This window comes from Coffea arabica, chromosome 7c (assembly GCF_036785885.1).
Source record: "Coffea arabica cultivar ET-39 chromosome 7c, Coffea Arabica ET-39 HiFi, whole genome shotgun sequence".
NCBI classification, from domain to species: Eukaryota; Viridiplantae; Streptophyta; class Magnoliopsida; order Gentianales; family Rubiaceae; genus Coffea; species Coffea arabica.
In genome coordinates, this window is record NC_092322.1 from 1 (window position 1) to 26,320 (window position 26,320).

Consider the following 26,320-nt stretch of genomic DNA (forward strand, 5'->3'; position numbering starts at 1 on the left):
CTAAGACACGTGAGGAGCATGAGGAGCATTTGAGAGTGGTATTGCAGACATTGAGGGAACATCAGCTGTACGCCAAGTTTAGTAAATACGAGTTCTGGTTGGAGAAAGTAGCATTTTTGGGTCATGTGATCTCCCACGAAGGTATTTCGGTGGACCCGGCGAAGGTTGAGGCCGTGACAAATTGGAAGAGGCCAGAAACCCCTACGGAAATTCGTAGCTTTTTAGGGCTAGCTGGGTACTACCGACGGTTTATTAAGGATTTTTCCAAACTGGCAGGACCTTTAACTGACTTGACAAAGAAGCATGGCCAGTTTATCTGGAACGGCCGATGCGAAACAAGTTTTCAGGAATTAAAGAAAAGATTGACCATGGCTCCGGTACTGGTCTTGCCAAATGGCGTGGATGGGTTCGCGGTGTACGCAGATGCGTCGCGAGAAGGCCTGGGGTGTGTTTTGATGCAGAACCGGAATGTGATTGCTTTCGCCTCTAGAAAATTGAAGCTTCACAAGCAGAACTACCCGACTCACGATCTGGAATTAGCCGCAGTTGTCTTTGCACTGAAAAAGTGGAGGCATTACCTATATGGGGTGACTTTCGAAGTGTATTCGGATCACAAAAGTCTTAGATACCTCTTTTCCCAGAAGGAATTAAACATGAGGCAACGAAGGTGGATGGAATTTCTGGAAGATTACGACTGTACAATCAATTACCATCCGGGGAAGGCAAATGTGGTAGCAGATGCCTTGAGTCGTAAGGTGCAAGTAGCAGGGCTAATGATTAAGGAGTGGGATTTGTTTGAATCCGTGTGCGAGTGGAAACCCTGTCTAGAGTGCCATAAGGTGATATTTGGCAATGTTAGGGTTACCTCCACTCTACTGGAATGTATTAAAGAGGCACAAAAAGAAGATGTGATGGTAAAGAAGTGGAGAGAGAAAGTGGAAAAGGGAGAAACTTCGGACTTCAATTTGAGTCCTGAAGGCATTTTGAAGTATCGAAACCGATTAGTGGTACCAAAGGATGAGTCGTTGAAAGCAGAGATTCTGGAGGAAGCTCATCGGTCCAAGTATACAATTCATCCGGGTAGCAGCAAGATGTATCAGGACCTGAAAGGGACTTATTGGTGGGACAACATGAAGAGGGAAATTGCTCAATACGTACAAAAGTGTCTCATTTGCCAACAAGTGAAAGCGGAACATCAGAAACCATCGGGTTTATTACAACCCTTGGAGATACCCGAGTGGAAGTGGGAAAACATCACCATGGACTTCGTTTCAGGTTTACCGAGGACACAAAGAGGACACGATGCCGTTATTAGTAAAGGTGTTGTGGAGAAACCACGGAGTTGAGGAAGCTACTTGGGAAATGGAAGATGAAATGCGAAAGAAGTACCCAAACCTATTCAGGGATTAAGGTGAGAAATTTCGAGGACGAAATTCTTTTAAGGGGGAGAGAGTGTGAGAACCCGTAAAACCCTAATTATTTTCCTAGGGTTTATTACCCCTTAATTGCTTATATTTTTGCATTTTCGGGCTTAGAAATATTTTCTGGTAGATTTTATGCGTATTTATAGTTTTAAAATGATTTTTCTAGTATTGGAGAGTTTTTAGAAAATTAAGAGTAAATAGTGGACGTGGGACCCACTAGTGCGAATAGTGCGGAAAAATTCGGCCAATAAGGTTAAGTTTCGGATACTGTGTAAAATTTATCGGGTGTCAAGAGATAAGTAGAATGTGTGAAGTGATTGATGTGAGAGGGAAAAAGAAAGATAAGAATGCATTTAATGAGGTGACAAGTGTCATCTTCTCATTAGTTGGACTTTAAGAAACACTATTCACTTTCTTGACTTTTTTTGACCAAAGGATTAAATATCAAAAATTGCACAAAACTCACCATTTTTCTCTCCTTGTGGCCGGTTCTCCTTGAGCAAAGAAGGAAGGAAATTCTTCAACTTTCAAGCTTCCATATGCTTCAATCTTCTACAAACAAAAGCCTAGATTAGATTCTACTCCATAAAAACCTTTCTTCTAGTGATAGTAAGTGTATTAGTGAAGTTTGTTTGAAGCTCTAAGGTGGCCAACATCTCTCTCTCTCTTGCTACTTGGTAAGTGATGCTTGAACCCCCCTACTACACCTAATGATGGTTATATTATGCTTAGAAGTGGCTTGAGTGTTGGAAAATGTGATTTATTTCTTGATTTGAAGAGTTTTGGTGAAGTTTTCCATTTTATGATGAATTTTCTGGTTTCATATGATTTTGATGTTTTGGACTAGTATGATGGTTGGTAATAAGGGGCTTTGGCTCTAGTAGGTGTGAATTGTGGTTAAATGCAACCAATTTTGGATTTGGAATGAAATGTGAAAAGTTAGGGTTCATGAACCCCTAATCTGTCCGAAATTTTAGGTCATAGATAGAGGCCGAATTGGACTTTGCTCAAAATATGAAAGTTGTAGGTATTGATGAGTATGAAGTGCCTGCAAAATTTCAGGGCATTTGGAGTAGTATAGAGTGAGTTATGCCGTTTTTACTGTTGCTGTTTTTGGTGAACAGAATGTCCGAACTGAGATAGGAATTGTCTGTTTTTACTGGAATTGGTTTGGATTCTGTTGTTGGTGTCTTCTGATGAAATGTAGCTTGATGTCTTAGCTTTCATGTGCCTTTGGAATCAATGCAATTGGACCTGTGTAGGCTGAGATAGACGTATTACAGGTTTGTGTGATTTGGGAACCTGCAATTGCGGTTCTGGCTGGGTTTTCTGCATTTTTGACCTAGTTGTGCTAGGATTTGGACTGAGAGGCCTTCTACATTGTTGTAGCCCTGTTTCATAGCTTCGAAATGGTGGGTCTTACACCCCCATCCGATAACCGTAGTGAATTTGACGCCATTACCGCATAATAAGGGCAAAACAGTTTTTCTATTTGGGGCCAAGACTAATGCTACTTCTAATTTCTGGTTTGCTATCATGCTTAGTTATGTATATGAAACTCTATTGGGTTGTGATTGGCGTTGTTTTATGACTCGTTATCGAGTCTCATTGTATGTGTTACATGTTTTAGGACGTGACGGTAGCTCACGACGTCTTGGTGACCACGGTGTATGAAACACCACTTTCTTGCTTGGTGAGTATACTACTCACTTAATTGTTACTATGTGGCTTTGCTAAATGTATATGTGATGCCTTGAAGGCTTACTTGGATATTGGAATTGATTAAGGTGAGGGTGTACTTGACCGCCCTCACCCCTTTTGATAGTATCACTGATTGGCTACCGTTTTACTGCATTACTGAACTTGATATATTGGTTGGTGAATTCCATTTCATGGAAACTGAATTGGTGTCGTTTGGACGATTGTCCAACGACCTTACTGTATTACTGAGCTCAACCCCATTTGGTAGTCAATTGGATCGAGCCGGCGAGGGCTTGGTCGTGAAAATTGTCATGCCACGGGGACTGTACTGAGGAACCTTGTAGTAATGAGACTCTCGGTTCCGGTAAACTCGAGTATTACCAAAATGACTGAATGGAGTGCGGGCCCGGTTGGGGAATGTTGGGTGGAAGGAATGGGAGTAAAGAGTTGTCTACGGTTGGTTATTCTTTTAAAATTGACGGAGGTCAATGAGGTTGGATCAAGATTGCAAGCGTGGAAATGGGCTCTTGAGAGCCGACCGTATCCTTTCACTGATTTGTGTGATCTTAACTGCTATTGTGATAGTTGCTCACTGGGCTTTAGCTCATTCCGTGTCATTTGTTTTCCTTACAGGAAAATGAAACTTTTGGAAAAGATTGTGATAGTTGGATGACAAGTTGAGCTCTTGTACATGTATTTTTGAATAGCTCCTTGTGGGAAAAAAACCCTAAGTGTTTTGTTTCCACCAATGTTTGGTGTGTAACTGGCTTTTGGTACATGCATGAACTAGACGAATATCTTGGTTTGCCGTTTGGCTTGTAAATGTTGATTTCCAATGTATATATATGCTTGGCCGTGGTTTGGATAAATTTCGGCTTCGATTTTCGTTTTTTATTGTTTGTGATTTTGACTTGTTTGCGCGCTATGGTAAGTTCCGGAACGTAATAGATTGACGTAAACGGAACCGTTAGTCCTGGCGAGAGCTGGGCAGGCAGTCCGCTAACCCCTTTGGTTCGCCTTAGGGGAAGGTGGGGCTGTCACAGGTGGTATCAGAGCCTAGGTTTGAATTAGCCTGGGTGTGATAGGACTGTTTGACTTGAGGATTGTTGGTTTTGGCCTTTAAGTTTATATTGACGATTACATGTTCTTGTGGTGTAGGATGGCCGGACAGGGTGACTCTAGTGCTAGTCCTTCGGGGGCTAGACCTCGCAAATTACTTCCAGTGATTCCATATCAGATACGGCCGGGAGGGGCCGTCATTCGTTGGAGCCCGTCTAACCGTCTTCGACGGTGCCCGTGTAAGGAAAGATATGCCTACCCGAACACCCTCGTGTTTGCGCTAGATAAGGAGCGCAAGGCGTTGGCTAGAGAGAATGCTCGACTTGAGGTCGATGCGATCCAGGATAGGGCGACCAATGATAAGCAAGCCGCGCGAATTAAAGAGTTAGAATACGACGTACTTGAGGCCGAAGATAGGGTTGACGATCTTTGCGCGCAATTAAGGGAAGCACGAGAGCGCGAGCTTAAGCGAGCTCGCAAGGTTAGGGGTCGCGCTGAGGCGATCCTTAATTTGTGTGACGATGGCCTGGAAGAGTGTAGCGACGAGGCGTCGTGTGCAGAGGCCGACCCTGGGGAGGAGTCTACCCCGTCGCCTGGGTCCCAGACCCCGGCAACTGACTAGGCCTTGACTTTTAGGCTTCTTTTGGGATGGTTGGTGGTTTTTGTATGTATAGAGGGATAGGGATAGAGCCTTAGCTAATCGGTTAGGGTCGTTAGATTAGCTACGTGTAAATCTCTTTTGATAAGGCCTATCCTCAGGTGGATCGTTTATGTACGTGCGTGCCTTGGCCGTACTCGACTGACTGATTGTATATATGTGTTTGGCTTGTATATCTATGTTGTGCTCATGTTTGCAATGTATAAATGTGTGTTCATGTGAAAGCTTTGCGTGTTACTTATATGTTTTGTTACTACTTTTGGTTTAGTATACTTGCCTAGACCAAGTAACCTTATGGAAGGTACACGAAGTGGTAGGGGTCGTGGGCGTGGTGCTAGACAACCTACACCGGTTAGGGGTGCGGGGGAAACCTCGACTGGACCTGAGCCTGAACCCCAAGCCGACCCTAATGCCCAGATAGCTGCTGCTATGCAGCAAATGACAAACCTGCTAGCACAAGTAGTGCAGCAGCAAGCCCAGAACCCAAACCCTAACCCTGGAAACCCCGGAAACCCTGGCCATCATGTCGAGAGCGAGGATAGAGCTCTCGAACGTTTCCAAAAGTTCGCTCCGCCGAAATTTGTTGGGGGACCCGACCCTGACGTTGCTGAGAAATGGCTCGAAAAGATGGTTGATATATTTGCAGCCCTACACTACCCAGACGAACGGCAGGTGACTTTTACCGTGTTTCAACTTGAAGGGGCTGCCCGTTCCTGGTGGAACGTAATTAGACAGAAATGGGAACGGGAGCAGACACCTAGGACTTGGGTGAACTTCATCCGCGAATTTAATGCAAAGTTTTTCCCTCCTCTAGTCCAGGAGAGGAAGGAGGACGAGTTTATTCGGCTCCGGCAAGGGGCTCAGACTGTGGCAGAGTACGAGAGTCAGTTTACCCGCCTGTCCAAGTTTGCGCCGGAATTAATCATAACTGAGCAACGACGGGTTAGGCGCTTCATTCAGGGTTTGAACGTTGAGATCCAGAAAGACCTCGCGGCGGCTCAAATTACCACGTTTAGCGAGGCAATGGAAAAAGCCCAGCGAGTTGAGAGTGCACGGCTGCAGGTCCGAAACTTCCAGGCTAAGAAGCGTGGTTTTCCTGGGAGTACGTCTGGACAAGGTGAGAAGAGCACTCCTTCTAAGTTTGGACGAGGATCGGGTGGTGGCCGACACTCCGGCTCGGGCAGAGGGACTCCATTCAGGGGTAGTCAAGCTGGGCGTGGACAAAGGGGAAATGCTCAGAGTGGCTCAGCTTCGGCACCTCGCGGTCCCTGTGGGCACTGTGGAAAAGCAAACCACACCGAGGATAATTGCTGGAGGAAACAGGGTAAATGTCTGCGGTGTGGAAGTGCGGACCATCAACTAGCTACTTGTCCGGTTCTGAAACAAGACGGAAAGGGGAGCCAACTACTGCCGAGGACTAATACTGGACCAGCCAAGGGAGATGGGTCCAAACCGAAGGTTCCAGCTAGGGTGTATTCCTTAGAGCCCCATCAGGTCCCAGAGTCTTCCGAGGTGGTGGAAGGTACGATCCCTATTTTCCACCGCTTTGCCAAAGTTTTAATTGATCCTGGTGCCACTCATTCGTTTGTTAACCCTGATTTCATGTGTGGCATCGATATAAAACCTGCTAGTTTACCATATGACCTAGAAGTTAGTACACCTACGGGGAATCAACGGTTGGTGACTAGTATGGTTTATAAGGATTGCGAGGTATGGGTAGGAGAGAGGAGATTTTTAGGAGACCTGATTAGCTTGTCTATTAAGGGGTACGATGTGATTCTGGGTATGGACTGGTTAGCCAAATATAACGCCCAACTGGATTGTAAAACGAAAATAGTAGAATTTCGCATTCCTGGCGAGGCAACCTTAAGGTTGGATATAAGGGGTAGGTTAGCCTCATCTGCTCTCATTTCTGGCATTCGAGCTAGGAAACTGATAAGTAGAGGGGCGCAAGGATTTTTGGCCTTTTTAATTAATACCCCTACGGATAAGTTAAACGTGGAAGATGTGGCCGTAGTGAGAGAATTTCCGGATGTATTTCCTGATGAGTTAGTAGCTTTACCTCCGGAAAGAGAGATAGAATTCCGAATAGATCTTTTCCCTGGAACTGCACCTATCTCGAAAACCCCTTACCGAATGGCGCCTGCAGAACTTAAGGAGCTTAAGTTGCAATTACAAGATCTCTTGGAGCGGGGATTCATTCACGAGAGTGGATCTCCTTGGGGAGCTCCGGTCCTATTTGTGAAGAAAAAGGACGGAACCTTGAGGATGTGCATTGATTACCGGGGGCTGAACAACGTGACCATCAAGAATAAGTATCCACTGCCTCACATCGACGAGTTGTTTGACCAGCTGCAAGGAGCAGTGGTCTTCTCCAAGTTGGACCTCCGGCAGGGATACTATCAGTTGTTGATTAGGAAGGAGGACATTCCGAAAACTGCTTTCAATTCAAGATACGGGCATTACGAGTTCGCCGTTATGCCCTTTGGACTAACCAATGCTCCCGCCGCCTTCATGGACCTAATGCATAGGGTTTTCAAACCCTATCTAGACCGATTTGTCGTTGTGTTCATTGATGACATTTTGGTCTACTCTAAGACACGTGAGGAGCATGAGGAGCATTTGAGAGTGGTATTGCAGACATTGAGGGAACATCAGCTGTACGCCAAGTTTAGTAAATACGAGTTCTGGTTGGAGAAAGTAGCATTTTTGGGTCATGTGATCTCCCACGAAGGTATTTCGGTGGACCCGGCGAAGGTTGAGGCCGTGACAAATTGGAAGAGGCCAGAAACCCCTACGGAAATTCGTAGCTTTTTAGGGCTAGCTGGGTACTACCGACGGTTTATTAAGGATTTTTCCAAACTGGCAGGACCTTTAACTGACTTGACAAAGAAGCATGGCCAGTTTATCTGGAACGGCCGATGCGAAACAAGTTTTCAGGAATTAAAGAAAAGATTGACCATGGCTCCGGTACTGGTCTTGCCAAATGGCGTGGATGGGTTCGCGGTGTACGCAGATGCGTCGCGAGAAGGCCTGGGGTGTGTTTTGATGCAGAACCGGAATGTGATTGCTTTCGCCTCTAGAAAATTGAAGCTTCACAAGCAGAACTACCCGACTCACGATCTGGAATTAGCCGCAGTTGTCTTTGCACTGAAAAAGTGGAGGCATTACCTATATGGGGTGACTTTCGAAGTGTATTCGGATCACAAAAGTCTTAGATACCTCTTTTCCCAGAAGGAATTAAACATGAGGCAACGAAGGTGGATGGAATTTCTGGAAGATTACGACTGTACAATCAATTACCATCCGGGGAAGGCAAATGTGGTAGCAGATGCCTTGAGTCGTAAGGTGCAAGTAGCAGGGCTAATGATTAAGGAGTGGGATTTGTTTGAATCCGTGTGCGAGTGGAAACCCTGTCTAGAGTGCCATAAGGTGATATTTGGCAATGTTAGGGTTACCTCCACTCTACTGGAATGTATTAAAGAGGCACAAAAAGAAGATGTGATGGTAAAGAAGTGGAGAGAGAAAGTGGAAAAGGGAGAAACTTCGGACTTCAATTTGAGTCCTGAAGGCATTTTGAAGTATCGAAACCGATTAGTGGTACCAAAGGATGAGTCGTTGAAAGCAGAGATTCTGGAGGAAGCTCATCGGTCCAAGTATACAATTCATCCGGGTAGCAGCAAGATGTATCAGGACCTGAAAGGGACTTATTGGTGGGACAACATGAAGAGGGAAATTGCTCAATACGTACAAAAGTGTCTCATTTGCCAACAAGTGAAAGCGGAACATCAGAAACCATCGGGTTTATTACAACCCTTGGAGATACCCGAGTGGAAGTGGGAAAACATCACCATGGACTTCGTTTCAGGTTTACCGAGGACACAAAGAGGACACGATGCCGTTTGGGTGATCGTTGATCGATTAACCAAGTCGGCCCATTTCTTGCCGGTGAACATGAAGTATTCAATGGACAAGTTGGCTCGACTGTACATGGATGAGGTTGTAAGACTACACGGTGTTCCTGTGAGCATCGTTTCCGATCGGGATCCACGGTTTGTGTCACGATTTTGGCAAAAGTTCCAAGAAACCCTGGGGACGAAACTCAATTTGAGCACGACCTATCATCCTCAGACGGATGGCCAGTCAGAACGGACTATTCAAACTCTCGAGGACATGCTACGAACGTGCATTCTGGACTTTGGAGGCAATTGGGGTCAGCACATGACCTTAGTCGAATTTGCATATAACAATAGCTTTCATTCGTCGATTCAAATGGCTCCGTATGAAGCTCTCTACGGACGCAAGTGCCGGTCGCCGATTTACTGGGATGAAGTTGGCGAAAAGAAATCACTGGACCCGGCAACTATTCCATGGATGGAAGAGGCTCAAGAGAAGGTCAAGTTGATAAGGCAACGACTTCAAACAGCTCAGAGTCGACAAAAGAGCTACGCAGATAACCGAAGAAAAGATTTGGAATTTGAAGTTGGAGATCATGTGTTTCTCAAAATCACACCCTTACGAAGTCTTACAACGGGTAAAGGAAAGAAACTTCAACCGCGGTACGTCGGCCCCTACAAGATCCTTCAGAGGGTTGGAGCGGTTGCGTATCGATTGGAACTACCGTCCAGTCTTTCTCGAATCCATGATGTATTCCACGTCTCGATGCTAAAGAAGTACCATCCTGACCCATCCCATGTATTGCAACCGGAGGAGATCGAAGTAGATGAATCACTGGCCTATGAAGAGAAACCGGTCCAGGTACTTGATCGGAAGGTCAAAGAGCTTCGCAACAAGAAGATTCCATTAGTAAAGGTGTTGTGGAGAAACCACGGAGTTGAGGAAGCTACTTGGGAAATGGAAGATGAAATGCGAAAGAAGTACCCAAACCTATTCAGGGATTAAGGTGAGAAATTTCGAGGACGAAATTCTTTTAAGGGGGAGAGAGTGTGAGAACCCGTAAAACCCTAATTATTTTCCTAGGGTTTATTACCCCTTAATTGCTTATATTTTTGCATTTTCGGGCTTAGAAATATTTTCTGGTAGATTTTATGCGTATTTATAGTTTTAAAATGATTTTTCTAGTATTGGAGAGTTTTTAGAAAATTAAGAGTAAATAGTGGACGTGGGACCCACTAGTGCGAATAGTGCGGAAAAATTCGGCCAATAAGGTTAAGTTTCGGATACTGTGTAAAATTTATCGGGTGTCAAGAGATAAGTAGAATGTGTGAAGTGATTGATGTGAGAGGGAAAAAGAAAGATAAGAATGCATTTAATGAGGTGACAAGTGTCATCTTCTCATTAGTTGGACTTTAAGAAACACTATTCACTTTCTTGACTTTTTTTGACCAAAGGATTAAATATCAAAAATTGCACAAAACTCACCATTTTTCTCTCCTTGTGGCCGGTTCTCCTTGAGCAAAGAAGGAAGGAAATTCTTCAACTTTCAAGCTTCCATATGCTTCAATCTTCTACAAACAAAAGCCTAGATTAGATTCTACTCCATAAAAACCTTTCTTCTAGTGATAGTAAGTGTATTAGTGAAGTTTGTTTGAAGCTCTAAGGTGGCCAACATCTCTCTCTCTCTTGCTACTTGGTAAGTGATGCTTGAACCCCCCTACTACACCTAATGATGGTTATATTATGCTTAGAAGTGGCTTGAGTGTTGGAAAATGTGATTTATTTCTTGATTTGAAGAGTTTTGGTGAAGTTTTCCATTTTATGATGAATTTTCTGGTTTCATATGATTTTGATGTTTTGGACTAGTATGATGGTTGGTAATAAGGGGCTTTGGCTCTAGTAGGTGTGAATTGTGGTTAAATGCAACCAATTTTGGATTTGGAATGAAATGTGAAAAGTTAGGGTTCATGAACCCCTAATCTGTCCGAAATTTTAGGTCATAGATAGAGGCCGAATTGGACTTTGCTCAAAATATGAAAGTTGTAGGTATTGATGAGTATGAAGTGCCTGCAAAATTTCAGGGCATTTGGAGTAGTATAGAGTGAGTTATGCCGTTTTTACTGTTGCTGTTTTTGGTGAACAGAATGTCCGAACTGAGATAGGAATTGTCTGTTTTTACTGGAATTGGTTTGGATTCTGTTGTTGGTGTCTTCTGATGAAATGTAGCTTGATGTCTTAGCTTTCATGTGCCTTTGGAATCAATGCAATTGGACCTGTGTAGGCTGAGATAGACGTATTACAGGTTTGTGTGATTTGGGAACCTGCAATTGCGGTTCTGGCTGGGTTTTCTGCATTTTTGACCTAGTTGTGCTAGGATTTGGACTGAGAGGCCTTCTACATTGTTGTAGCCCTGTTTCATAGCTTCGAAATGGTGGGTCTTACACCCCCATCCGATAACCGTAGTGAATTTGACGCCATTACCGCATAATAAGGGCAAAACAGTTTTTCTATTTGGGGCCAAGACTAATGCTACTTCTAATTTCTGGTTTGCTATCATGCTTAGTTATGTATATGAAACTCTATTGGGTTGTGATTGGCGTTGTTTTATGACTCGTTATCGAGTCTCATTGTATGTGTTACATGTTTTAGGACGTGACGGTAGCTCACGACGTCTTGGTGACCACGGTGTATGAAACACCACTTTCTTGCTTGGTGAGTATACTACTCACTTAATTGTTACTATGTGGCTTTGCTAAATGTATATGTGATGCCTTGAAGGCTTACTTGGATATTGGAATTGATTAAGGTGAGGGTGTACTTGACCGCCCTCACCCCTTTTGATAGTATCACTGATTGGCTACCGTTTTACTGCATTACTGAACTTGATATATTGGTTGGTGAATTCCATTTCATGGAAACTGAATTGGTGTCGTTTGGACGATTGTCCAACGACCTTACTGTATTACTGAGCTCAACCCCATTTGGTAGTCAATTGGATCGAGCCGGCGAGGGCTTGGTCGTGAAAATTGTCATGCCACGGGGACTGTACTGAGGAACCTTGTAGTAATGAGACTCTCGGTTCCGGTAAACTCGAGTATTACCAAAATGACTGAATGGAGTGCGGGCCCGGTTGGGGAATGTTGGGTGGAAGGAATGGGAGTAAAGAGTTGTCTACGGTTGGTTATTCTTTTAAAATTGACGGAGGTCAATGAGGTTGGATCAAGATTGCAAGCGTGGAAATGGGCTCTTGAGAGCCGACCGTATCCTTTCACTGATTTGTGTGATCTTAACTGCTATTGTGATAGTTGCTCACTGGGCTTTAGCTCATTCCGTGTCATTTGTTTTCCTTACAGGAAAATGAAACTTTTGGAAAAGATTGTGATAGTTGGATGACAAGTTGAGCTCTTGTACATGTATTTTTGAATAGCTCCTTGTGGGAAAAAAACCCTAAGTGTTTTGTTTCCACCAATGTTTGGTGTGTAACTGGCTTTTGGTACATGCATGAACTAGACGAATATCTTGGTTTGCCGTTTGGCTTGTAAATGTTGATTTCCAATGTATATATATGCTTGGCCGTGGTTTGGATAAATTTCGGCTTCGATTTTCGTTTTTTATTGTTTGTGATTTTGACTTGTTTGCGCGCTATGGTAAGTTCCGGAACGTAATAGATTGACGTAAACGGAACCGTTAGTCCTGGCGAGAGCTGGGCAGGCAGTCCGCTAACCCCTTTGGTTCGCCTTAGGGGAAGGTGGGGCTGTCACAGGTGGTATCAGAGCCTAGGTTTGAATTAGCCTGGGTGTGATAGGACTGTTTGACTTGAGGATTGTTGGTTTTGGCCTTTAAGTTTATATTGACGATTACATGTTCTTGTGGTGTAGGATGGCCGGACAGGGTGACTCTAGTGCTAGTCCTTCGGGGGCTAGACCTCGCAAATTACTTCCAGTGATTCCATATCAGATACGGCCGGGAGGGGCCGTCATTCGTTGGAGCCCGTCTAACCGTCTTCGACGGTGCCCGTGTAAGGAAAGATATGCCTACCCGAACACCCTCGTGTTTGCGCTAGATAAGGAGCGCAAGGCGTTGGCTAGAGAGAATGCTCGACTTGAGGTCGATGCGATCCAGGATAGGGCGACCAATGATAAGCAAGCCGCGCGAATTAAAGAGTTAGAATACGACGTACTTGAGGCCGAAGATAGGGTTGACGATCTTTGCGCGCAATTAAGGGAAGCACGAGAGCGCGAGCTTAAGCGAGCTCGCAAGGTTAGGGGTCGCGCTGAGGCGATCCTTAATTTGTGTGACGATGGCCTGGAAGAGTGTAGCGACGAGGCGTCGTGTGCAGAGGCCGACCCTGGGGAGGAGTCTACCCCGTCGCCTGGGTCCCAGACCCCGGCAACTGACTAGGCCTTGACTTTTAGGCTTCTTTTGGGATGGTTGGTGGTTTTTGTATGTATAGAGGGATAGGGATAGAGCCTTAGCTAATCGGTTAGGGTCGTTAGATTAGCTACGTGTAAATCTCTTTTGATAAGGCCTATCCTCAGGTGGATCGTTTATGTACGTGCGTGCCTTGGCCGTACTCGACTGACTGATTGTATATATGTGTTTGGCTTGTATATCTATGTTGTGCTCATGTTTGCAATGTATAAATGTGTGTTCATGTGAAAGCTTTGCGTGTTACTTATATGTTTTGTTACTACTTTTGGTTTAGTATACTTGCCTAGACCAAGTAACCTTATGGAAGGTACACGAAGTGGTAGGGGTCGTGGGCGTGGTGCTAGACAACCTACACCGGTTAGGGGTGCGGGGGAAACCTCGACTGGACCTGAGCCTGAACCCCAAGCCGACCCTAATGCCCAGATAGCTGCTGCTATGCAGCAAATGACAAACCTGCTAGCACAAGTAGTGCAGCAGCAAGCCCAGAACCCAAACCCTAACCCTGGAAACCCCGGAAACCCTGGCCATCATGTCGAGAGCGAGGATAGAGCTCTCGAACGTTTCCAAAAGTTCGCTCCGCCGAAATTTGTTGGGGGACCCGACCCTGACGTTGCTGAGAAATGGCTCGAAAAGATGGTTGATATATTTGCAGCCCTACACTACCCAGACGAACGGCAGGTGACTTTTACCGTGTTTCAACTTGAAGGGGCTGCCCGTTCCTGGTGGAACGTAATTAGACAGAAATGGGAACGGGAGCAGACACCTAGGACTTGGGTGAACTTCATCCGCGAATTTAATGCAAAGTTTTTCCCTCCTCTAGTCCAGGAGAGGAAGGAGGACGAGTTTATTCGGCTCCGGCAAGGGGCTCAGACTGTGGCAGAGTACGAGAGTCAGTTTACCCGCCTGTCCAAGTTTGCGCCGGAATTAATCATAACTGAGCAACGACGGGTTAGGCGCTTCATTCAGGGTTTGAACGTTGAGATCCAGAAAGACCTCGCGGCGGCTCAAATTACCACGTTTAGCGAGGCAATGGAAAAAGCCCAGCGAGTTGAGAGTGCACGGCTGCAGGTCCGAAACTTCCAGGCTAAGAAGCGTGGTTTTCCTGGGAGTACGTCTGGACAAGGTGAGAAGAGCACTCCTTCTAAGTTTGGACGAGGATCGGGTGGTGGCCGACACTCCGGCTCGGGCAGAGGGACTCCATTCAGGGGTAGTCAAGCTGGGCGTGGACAAAGGGGAAATGCTCAGAGTGGCTCAGCTTCGGCACCTCGCGGTCCCTGTGGGCACTGTGGAAAAGCAAACCACACCGAGGATAATTGCTGGAGGAAACAGGGTAAATGTCTGCGGTGTGGAAGTGCGGACCATCAACTAGCTACTTGTCCGGTTCTGAAACAAGACGGAAAGGGGAGCCAACTACTGCCGAGGACTAATACTGGACCAGCCAAGGGAGATGGGTCCAAACCGAAGGTTCCAGCTAGGGTGTATTCCTTAGAGCCCCATCAGGTCCCAGAGTCTTCCGAGGTGGTGGAAGGTACGATCCCTATTTTCCACCGCTTTGCCAAAGTTTTAATTGATCCTGGTGCCACTCATTCGTTTGTTAACCCTGATTTCATGTGTGGCATCGATATAAAACCTGCTAGTTTACCATATGACCTAGAAGTTAGTACACCTACGGGGAATCAACGGTTGGTGACTAGTATGGTTTATAAGGATTGCGAGGTATGGGTAGGAGAGAGGAGATTTTTAGGAGACCTGATTAGCTTGTCTATTAAGGGGTACGATGTGATTCTGGGTATGGACTGGTTAGCCAAATATAACGCCCAACTGGATTGTAAAACGAAAATAGTAGAATTTCGCATTCCTGGCGAGGCAACCTTAAGGTTGGATATAAGGGGTAGGTTAGCCTCATCTGCTCTCATTTCTGGCATTCGAGCTAGGAAACTGATAAGTAGAGGGGCGCAAGGATTTTTGGCCTTTTTAATTAATACCCCTACGGATAAGTTAAACGTGGAAGATGTGGCCGTAGTGAGAGAATTTCCGGATGTATTTCCTGATGAGTTAGTAGCTTTACCTCCGGAAAGAGAGATAGAATTCCGAATAGATCTTTTCCCTGGAACTGCACCTATCTCGAAAACCCCTTACCGAATGGCGCCTGCAGAACTTAAGGAGCTTAAGTTGCAATTACAAGATCTCTTGGAGCGGGGATTCATTCACGAGAGTGGATCTCCTTGGGGAGCTCCGGTCCTATTTGTGAAGAAAAAGGACGGAACCTTGAGGATGTGCATTGATTACCGGGGGCTGAACAACGTGACCATCAAGAATAAGTATCCACTGCCTCACATCGACGAGTTGTTTGACCAGCTGCAAGGAGCAGTGGTCTTCTCCAAGTTGGACCTCCGGCAGGGATACTATCAGTTGTTGATTAGGAAGGAGGACATTCCGAAAACTGCTTTCAATTCAAGATACGGGCATTACGAGTTCGCCGTTATGCCCTTTGGACTAACCAATGCTCCCGCCGCCTTCATGGACCTAATGCATAGGGTTTTCAAACCCTATCTAGACCGATTTGTCGTTGTGTTCATTGATGACATTTTGGTCTACTCTAAGACACGTGAGGAGCATGAGGAGCATTTGAGAGTGGTATTGCAGACATTGAGGGAACATCAGCTGTACGCCAAGTTTAGTAAATACGAGTTCTGGTTGGAGAAAGTAGCATTTTTGGGTCATGTGATCTCCCACGAAGGTATTTCGGTGGACCCGGCGAAGGTTGAGGCCGTGACAAATTGGAAGAGGCCAGAAACCCCTACGGAAATTCGTAGCTTTTTAGGGCTAGCTGGGTACTACCGACGGTTTATTAAGGATTTTTCCAAACTGGCAGGACCTTTAACTGACTTGACAAAGAAGCATGGCCAGTTTATCTGGAACGGCCGATGCGAAACAAGTTTTCAGGAATTAAAGAAAAGATTGACCATGGCTCCGGTACTGGTCTTGCCAAATGGCGTGGATGGGTTCGCGGTGTACGCAGATGCGTCGCGAGAAGGCCTGGGGTGTGTTTTGATGCAGAACCGGAATGTGATTGCTTTCGCCTCTAGAAAATTGAAGCTTCACAAGCAGAACTACCCGACTCACGATCTGGAATTAGCCGCAGTTGTCTTTGCACTGAAAAAGTGGAGGCATTACCTATATGGGGTGACTTTCGAAGTGTATTCGGATCACAAAAGTCTTAGATACCTCTTTTCCCAGAAGGAATTAAACATGAGGCAACGAAGGTGGATGGAATTTCTGGAAGATTACGACTGTACAATCAATTACCATCCGGGGAAGGCAAATGTGGTAGCAGATGCCTTGAGTCGTAAGGTGCAAGTAGCAGGGCTAATGATTAAGGAGTGGGATTTGTTTGAATCCGTGTGCGAGTGGAAACCCTGTCTAGAGTGCCATAAGGTGATATTTGGCAATGTTAGGGTTACCTCCACTCTACTGGAATGTATTAAAGAGGCACAAAAAGAAGATGTGATGGTAAAGAAGTGGAGAGAGAAAGTGGAAAAGGGAGAAACTTCGGACTTCAATTTGAGTCCTGAAGGCATTTTGAAGTATCGAAACCGATTAGTGGTACCAAAGGATGAGTCGTTGAAAGCAGAGATTCTGGAGGAAGCTCATCGGTCCAAGTATACAATTCATCCGGGTAGCAGCAAGATGTATCAGGACCTGAAAGGGACTTATTGGTGGGACAACATGAAGAGGGAAATTGCTCAATACGTACAAAAGTGTCTCATTTGCCAACAAGTGAAAGCGGAACATCAGAAACCATCGGGTTTATTACAACCCTTGGAGATACCCGAGTGGAAGTGGGAAAACATCACCATGGACTTCGTTTCAGGTTTACCGAGGACACAAAGAGGACACGATGCCGTTTGGGTGATCGTTGATCGATTAACCAAGTCGGCCCATTTCTTGCCGGTGAACATGAAGTATTCAATGGACAAGTTGGCTCGACTGTACATGGATGAGGTTGTAAGACTACACGGTGTTCCTGTGAGCATCGTTTCCGATCGGGATCCACGGTTTGTGTCACGATTTTGGCAAAAGTTCCAAGAAACCCTGGGGACGAAACTCAATTTGAGCACGACCTATCATCCTCAGACGGATGGCCAGTCAGAACGGACTATTCAAACTCTCGAGGACATGCTACGAACGTGCATTCTGGACTTTGGAGGCAATTGGGGTCAGCACATGACCTTAGTCGAATTTGCATATAACAATAGCTTTCATTCGTCGATTCAAATGGCTCCGTATGAAGCTCTCTACGGACGCAAGTGCCGGTCGCCGATTTACTGGGATGAAGTTGGCGAAAAGAAATCACTGGACCCGGCAACTATTCCATGGATGGAAGAGGCTCAAGAGAAGGTCAAGTTGATAAGGCAACGACTTCAAACAGCTCAGAGTCGACAAAAGAGCTACGCAGATAACCGAAGAAAAGATTTGGAATTTGAAGTTGGAGATCATGTGTTTCTCAAAATCACACCCTTACGAAGTCTTACAACGGGTAAAGGAAAGAAACTTCAACCGCGGTACGTCGGCCCCTACAAGATCCTTCAGAGGGTTGGAGCGGTTGCGTATCGATTGGAACTACCGTCCAGTCTTTCTCGAATCCATGATGTATTCCACGTCTCGATGCTAAAGAAGTACCATCCTGACCCATCCCATGTATTGCAACCGGAGGAGATCGAAGTAGATGAATCACTGGCCTATGAAGAGAAACCGGTCCAGGTACTTGATCGGAAGGTCAAAGAGCTTCGCAACAAGAAGATTCCATTAGTAAAGGTGTTGTGGAGAAACCACGGAGTTGAGGAAGCTACTTGGGAAATGGAAGATGAAATGCGAAAGAAGTACCCAAACCTATTCAGGGATTAAGGTGAGAAATTTCGAGGACGAAATTCTTTTAAGGGGGAGAGAGTGTGAGAACCCGTAAAACCCTAATTATTTTCCTAGGGTTTATTACCCCTTAATTGCTTATATTTTTGCATTTTCGGGCTTAGAAATATTTTCTGGTAGATTTTATGCGTATTTATAGTTTTAAAATGATTTTTCTAGTATTGGAGAGTTTTTAGAAAATTAAGAGTAAATAGTGGACGTGGGACCCACTAGTGCGAATAGTGCGGAAAAATTCGGCCAATAAGGTTAAGTTTCGGATACTGTGTAAAATTTATCGGGTGTCAAGAGATAAGTAGAATGTGTGAAGTGATTGATGTGAGAGGGAAAAAGAAAGATAAGAATGCATTTAATGAGGTGACAAGTGTCATCTTCTCATTAGTTGGACTTTAAGAAACACTATTCACTTTCTTGACTTTTTTTGACCAAAGGATTAAATATCAAAAATTGCACAAAACTCACCATTTTTCTCTCCTTGTGGCCGGTTCTCCTTGAGCAAAGAAGGAAGGAAATTCTTCAACTTTCAAGCTTCCATATGCTTCAATCTTCTACAAACAAAAGCCTAGATTAGATTCTACTCCATAAAAACCTTTCTTCTAGTGATAGTAAGTGTATTAGTGAAGTTTGTTTGAAGCTCTAAGGTGGCCAACATCTCTCTCTCTCTTGCTACTTGGTAAGTGATGCTTGAACCCCCCTACTACACCTAATGATGGTTATATTATGCTTAGAAGTGGCTTGAGTGTTGGAAAATGTGATTTATTTCTTGATTTGAAGAGTTTTGGTGAAGTTTTCCATTTTATGATGAATTTTCTGGTTTCATATGATTTTGATGTTTTGGACTAGTATGATGGTTGGTAATAAGGGGCTTTGGCTCTAGTAGGTGTGAATTGTGGTTAAATGCAACCAATTTTGGATTTGGAATGAAATGTGAAAAGTTAGGGTTCATGAACCCCTAATCTGTCCGAAATTTTAGGTCATAGATAGAGGCCGAATTGGACTTTGCTCAAAATATGAAAGTTGTAGGTATTGATGAGTATGAAGTGCCTGCAAAATTTCAGGGCATTTGGAGTAGTATAGAGTGAGTTATGCCGTTTTTACTGTTGCTGTTTTTGGTGAACAGAATGTCCGAACTGAGATAGGAATTGTCTGTTTTTACTGGAATTGGTTTGGATTCTGTTGTTGGTGTCTTCTGATGAAATGTAGCTTGATGTCTTAGCTTTCATGTGCCTTTGGAATCAATGCAATTGGACCTGTGTAGGCTGAGATAGACGTATTACAGGTTTGTGTGATTTGGGAACCTGCAATTGCGGTTCTGGCTGGGTTTTCTGCATTTTTGACCTAGTTGTGCTAGGATTTGGACTGAGAGGCCTTCTACATTGTTGTAGCCCTGTTTCATAGCTTCGAAATGGTGGGTCTTACACCCCCATCCGATAACCGTAGTGAATTTGACGCCATTACCGCATAATAAGGGCAAAACAGTTTTTCTATTTGGGGCCAAGACTAATGCTACTTCTAATTTCTGGTTTGCTATCATGCTTAGTTATGTATATGAAACTCTATTGGGTTGTGATTGGCGTTGTTTTATGACTCGTTATCGAGTCTCATTGTATGTGTTACATGTTTTAGGACGTGACGGTAGCTCACGACGTCTTGGTGACCACGGTGTATGAAACACCACTTTCTTGCTTGGTGAGTATACTACTCACTTAATTGTTACTATGTGGCTTTGCTAAATGTATATGTGATGCCTTGAAGGCTTACTTGGATATTGGAATTGATTAAGGTGAGGGTGTACTTGACCGCCCTCACCCCTTTTGATAGTATCACTGATTGGCTACCGTTTTACTGCATTACTGAACTTGATATATTGGTTGGTGAATTCCATTTCATGGAAACTGAATTGGTGTCGTTTGGACGATTGTCCAACGACCTTACTGTATTACTGAGCTCAACCCCATTTGGTAGTCAATTGGATCGAGCCGGCGAGGGCTTGGTCGTGAAAATTGTCATGCCACGGGGACTGTACTGAGGAACCTTGTAGTAATGAGACTCTCGGTTCCGGTAAACTCGAGTATTACCAAAATGACTGAATGGAGTGCGGGCCCGGTTGGGGAATGTTGGGTGGAAGGAATGGGAGTAAAGAGTTGTCTACGGTTGGTTATTCTTTTAAAATTGACGGAGGTCAATGAGGTTGGATCAAGATTGCAAGCGTGGAAATGGGCTCTTGAGAGCCGACCGTATCCTTTCACTGATTTGTGTGATCTTAACTGCTATTGTGATAGTTGCTCACTGGGCTTTAGCTCATTCCGTGTCATTTGTTTTCCTTACAGGAAAATGAAACTTTTGGAAAAGATTGTGATAGTTGGATGACAAGTTGAGCTCTTGTACATGTATTTTTGAATAGCTCCTTGTGGGAAAAAAACCCTAAGTGTTTTGTTTCCACCAATGTTTGGTGTGTAACTGGCTTTTGGTACATGCATGAACTAGACGAATATCTTGGTTTGCCGTTTGGCTTGTAAATGTTGATTTCCAATGTATATATATGCTTGGCCGTGGTTTGGATAAATTTCGGCTTCGATTTTCGTTTTTTATTGTTTGTGATTTTGACTTGTTTGCGCGCTATGGTAAGTTCCGGAACGTAATAGATTGACGTAAACGGAACCGTTAGTCCTGGCGAGAGCTGGGCAGGCAGTCCGCTAACCCCTTTGGTTCGCCTTAGGGGAAGGTGGGGCTGTCACAGGTGGTATCAGAGCCTAGGTTTGAATTAGCCTGGGTGTGATAGGACTGTTTGACTTGAGGATTGTTGGTTTTGGCCTTCAAGTTTATATTGACGATTACATGTTCTTGTGGTGTAGGATGGCCGGACAGGGTGACTCTAGTGCTAGTCCTTCGGGGGCTAGACCTCGCAAATTACTTCCAGTGATTCCATATCAGATACGGCCGGGAGGGGCCGTCATTCGTTGGAGCCCGTCTAACCGTCTTCGACGGTGCCCGTGTAAGGAAAGATATGCCTACCCGAACACCCTCGTGTTTGCGCTAGATAAGGAGCGCAAGGCGTTGGCTAGAGAGAATGCTCGACTTGAGGTCGATGCGATCCAGGATAGGGCGACCAATGATAAGCAAGCCGCGCGAATTAAAGAGTTAGAATACGACGTACTTGAGGCCGAAGATAGGGTTGACGATCTTTGCGCGCAATTAAGGGAAGCACGAGAGCGCGAGCTTAAGCGAGCTCGCAAGGTTAGGGGTCGCGCTGAGGCGATCCTTAATTTGTGTGACGATGGCCTGGAAGAGTGTAGCGACGAGGCGTCGTGTGCAGAGGCCGACCCTGGGGAGGAGTCTACCCCGTCGCCTGGGTCCCAGACCCCGGCAACTGACTAGGCCTTGACTTTTAGGCTTCTTTTGGGATGGTTGGTGGTTTTTGTATGTATAGAGGGATAGGGATAGAGCCTTAGCTAATCGGTTAGGGTCGTTAGATTAGCTACGTGTAAATCTCTTTTGATAAGGCCTATCCTCAGGTGGATCGTTTATGTACGTGCGTGCCTTGGCCGTACTCGACTGACTGATTGTATATATGTGTTTGGCTTGTATATCTATGTTGTGCTCATGTTTGCAATGTATAAATGTGTGTTCATGTGAAAGCTTTGCGTGTTACTTATATGTTTTGTTACTACTTTTGGTTTAGTATACTTGCCTAGACCAAGTAACCTTATGGAAGGTACACGAAGTGGTAGGGGTCGTGGGCGTGGTGCTAGACAACCTACACCGGTTAGGGGTGCGGGGGAAACCTCGACTGGACCTGAGCCTGAACCCCAAGCCGACCCTAATGCCCAGATAGCTGCTGCTATGCAGCAAATGACAAACCTGCTAGCACAAGTAGTGCAGCAGCAAGCCCAGAACCCAAACCCTAACCCTGGAAACCCCGGAAACCCTGGCCATCATGTCGAGAGCGAGGATAGAGCTCTCGAACGTTTCCAAAAGTTCGCTCCGCCGAAATTTGTTGGGGGACCCGACCCTGACGTTGCTGAGAAATGGCTCGAAAAGATGGTTGATATATTTGCAGCCCTACACTACCCAGACGAACGGCAGGTGACTTTTACCGTGTTTCAACTTGAAGGGGCTGCCCGTTCCTGGTGGAACGTAATTAGACAGAAATGGGAACGGGAGCAGACACCTAGGACTTGGGTGAACTTCATCCGCGAATTTAATGCAAAGTTTTTCCCTCCTCTAGTCCAGGAGAGGAAGGAGGACGAGTTTATTCGGCTCCGGCAAGGGGCTCAGACTGTGGCAGAGTACGAGAGTCAGTTTACCCGCCTGTCCAAGTTTGCGCCGGAATTAATCATAACTGAGCAACGACGGGTTAGGCGCTTCATTCAGGGTTTGAACGTTGAGATCCAGAAAGACCTCGCGGCGGCTCAAATTACCACGTTTAGCGAGGCAATGGAAAAAGCCCAGCGAGTTGAGAGTGCACGGCTGCAGGTCCGAAACTTCCAGGCTAAGAAGCGTGGTTTTCCTGGGAGTACGTCTGGACAAGGTGAGAAGAGCACTCCTTCTAAGTTTGGACGAGGATCGGGTGGTGGCCGACACTCCGGCTCGGGCAGAGGGACTCCATTCAGGGGTAGTCAAGCTGGGCGTGGACAAAGGGGAAATGCTCAGAGTGGCTCAGCTTCGGCACCTCGCGGTCCCTGTGGGCACTGTGGAAAAGCAAACCACACCGAGGATAATTGCTGGAGGAAACAGGGTAAATGTCTGCGGTGTGGAAGTGCGGACCATCAACTAGCTACTTGTCCGGTTCTGAAACAAGACGGAAAGGGGAGCCAACTACTGCCGAGGACTAATACTGGACCAGCCAAGGGAGATGGGTCCAAACCGAAGGTTCCAGCTAGGGTGTATTCCTTAGAGCCCCATCAGGTCCCAGAGTCTTCCGAGGTGGTGGAAGGTACGATCCCTATTTTCCACCGCTTTGCCAAAGTTTTAATTGATCCTGGTGCCACTCATTCGTTTGTTAACCCTGATTTCATGTGTGGCATCGATATAAAACCTGCTAGTTTACCATATGACCTAGAAGTTAGTACACCTACGGGGAATCAACGGTTGGTGACTAGTATGGTTTATAAGGATTGCGAGGTATGGGTAGGAGAGAGGAGATTTTTAGGAGACCTGATTAGCTTGTCTATTAAGGGGTACGATGTGATTCTGGGTATGGACTGGTTAGCCAAATATAACGCCCAACTGGATTGTAAAACGAAAATAGTAGAATTTCGCATTCCTGGCGAGGCAACCTTAAGGTTGGATATAAGGGGTAGGTTAGCCTCATCTGCTCTCATTTCTGGCATTCGAGCTAGGAAACTGATAAGTAGAGGGGCGCAAGGATTTTTGGCCTTTTTAATTAATACCCCTACGGATAAGTTAAACGTGGAAGATGTGGCCGTAGTGAGAGAATTTCCGGATGTATTTCCTGATGAGTTAGTAGCTTTACCTCCGGAAAGAGAGATAGAATTCCGAATAGATCTTTTCCCTGGAACTGCACCTATCTCGAAAACCCCTTACCGAATGGCGCCTGCAGAACTTAAGGAGCTTAAGTTGCAATTACAAGATCTCTTGGAGCGGGGATTCATTCACGAGAGTGGATCTCCTTGGGGAGCTCCGGTCCTATTTGTGAAGAAAAAGGACGGAACCTTGAGGATGTGCATTGATTACCGGGGGCTGAACAACGTGACCATCAAGAATAAGTATCCACTGCCTCACATCGACGAGTTGTTTGACCAGCTGCAAGGAGCAGTGGTCTTCTCCAAGTTGGACCTCCGGCAGGGATACTATCAGTTGTTGATTAGGAAGGAGGACATTCCGAAAACTGCTTTCAATTCAAGATACGGGCATTACGAGTTCGCCGTTATGCCCTTTGGACTAACCAATGCTCCCGCCGCCTTCATGGACCTAATGCATAGGGTTTTCAAACCCTATCTAGACCGATTTGTCGTTGTGTTCATTGATGACATTTTGGTCTACTCTAAGACACGTGAGGAGCATGAGGAGCATTTGAGAGTGGTATTGCAGACATTGAGGGAACATCAGCTGTACGCCAAGTTTAGTAAATACGAGTTCTGGTTGGAGAAAGTAGCATTTTTGGGTCATGTGATCTCCCACGAAGGTATTTCGGTGGACCCGGCGAAGGTTGAGGCCGTGACAAATTGGAAGAGGCCAGAAACCCCTACGGAAATTCGTAGCTTTTTAGGGCTAGCTGGGTACTACCGACGGTTTATTAAGGATTTTTCCAAACTGGCAGGACCTTTAACTGACTTGACAAAGAAGCATGGCCAGTTTATCTGGAACGGCCGATGCGAAACAAGTTTTCAGGAATTAAAGAAAAGATTGACCATGGCTCCGGTACTGGTCTTGCCAAATGGCGTGGATGGGTTCGCGGTGTACGCAGATGCGTCGCGAGAAGGCCTGGGGTGTGTTTTGATGCAGAACCGGAATGTGATTGCTTTCGCCTCTAGAAAATTGAAGCTTCACAAGCAGAACTACCCGACTCACGATCTGGAATTAGCCGCAGTTGTCTTTGCACTGAAAAAGTGGAGGCATTACCTATATGGGGTGACTTTCGAAGTGTATTCGGATCACAAAAGTCTTAGATACCTCTTTTCCCAGAAGGAATTAAACATGAGGCAACGAAGGTGGATGGAATTTCTGGAAGATTACGACTGTACAATCAATTACCATCCGGGGAAGGCAAATGTGGTAGCAGATGCCTTGAGTCGTAAGGTGCAAGTAGCAGGGCTAATGATTAAGGAGTGGGATTTGTTTGAATCCGTGTGCGAGTGGAAACCCTGTCTAGAGTGCCATAAGGTGATATTTGGCAATGTTAGGGTTACCTCCACTCTACTGGAATGTATTAAAGAGGCACAAAAAGAAGATGTGATGGTAAAGAAGTGGAGAGAGAAAGTGGAAAAGGGAGAAACTTCGGACTTCAATTTGAGTCCTGAAGGCATTTTGAAGTATCGAAACCGATTAGTGGTACCAAAGGATGAGTCGTTGAAAGCAGAGATTCTGGAGGAAGCTCATCGGTCCAAGTATACAATTCATCCGGGTAGCAGCAAGATGTATCAGGACCTGAAAGGGACTTATTGGTGGGACAACATGAAGAGGGAAATTGCTCAATACGTACAAAAGTGTCTCATTTGCCAACAAGTGAAAGCGGAACATCAGAAACCATCGGGTTTATTACAACCCTTGGAGATACCCGAGTGGAAGTGGGAAAACATCACCATGGACTTCGTTTCAGGTTTACCGAGGACACAAAGAGGACACGATGCCGTTTGGGTGATCGTTGATCGATTAACCAAGTCGGCCCATTTCTTGCCGGTGAACATGAAGTATTCAATGGACAAGTTGGCTCGACTGTACATGGATGAGGTTGTAAGACTACACGGTGTTCCTGTGAGCATCGTTTCCGATCGGGATCCACGGTTTGTGTCACGATTTTGGCAAAAGTTCCAAGAAACCCTGGGGACGAAACTCAATTTGAGCACGACCTATCATCCTCAGACGGATGGCCAGTCAGAACGGACTATTCAAACTCTCGAGGACATGCTACGAACGTGCATTCTGGACTTTGGAGGCAATTGGGGTCAGCACATGACCTTAGTCGAATTTGCATATAACAATAGCTTTCATTCGTCGATTCAAATGGCTCCGTATGAAGCTCTCTACGGACGCAAGTGCCGGTCGCCGATTTACTGGGATGAAGTTGGCGAAAAGAAATCACTGGACCCGGCAACTATTCCATGGATGGAAGAGGCTCAAGAGAAGGTCAAGTTGATAAGGCAACGACTTCAAACAGCTCAGAGTCGACAAAAGAGCTACGCAGATAACCGAAGAAAAGATTTGGAATTTGAAGTTGGAGATCATGTGTTTCTCAAAATCACACCCTTACGAAGTCTTACAACGGGTAAAGGAAAGAAACTTCAACCGCGGTACGTCGGCCCCTACAAGATCCTTCAGAGGGTTGGAGCGGTTGCGTATCGATTGGAACTACCGTCCAGTCTTTCTCGAATCCATGATGTATTCCACGTCTCGATGCTAAAGAAGTACCATCCTGACCCATCCCATGTATTGCAACCGGAGGAGATCGAAGTAGATGAATCACTGGCCTATGAAGAGAAACCGGTCCAGGTACTTGATCGGAAGGTCAAAGAGCTTCGCAACAAGAAGATTCCATTAGTAA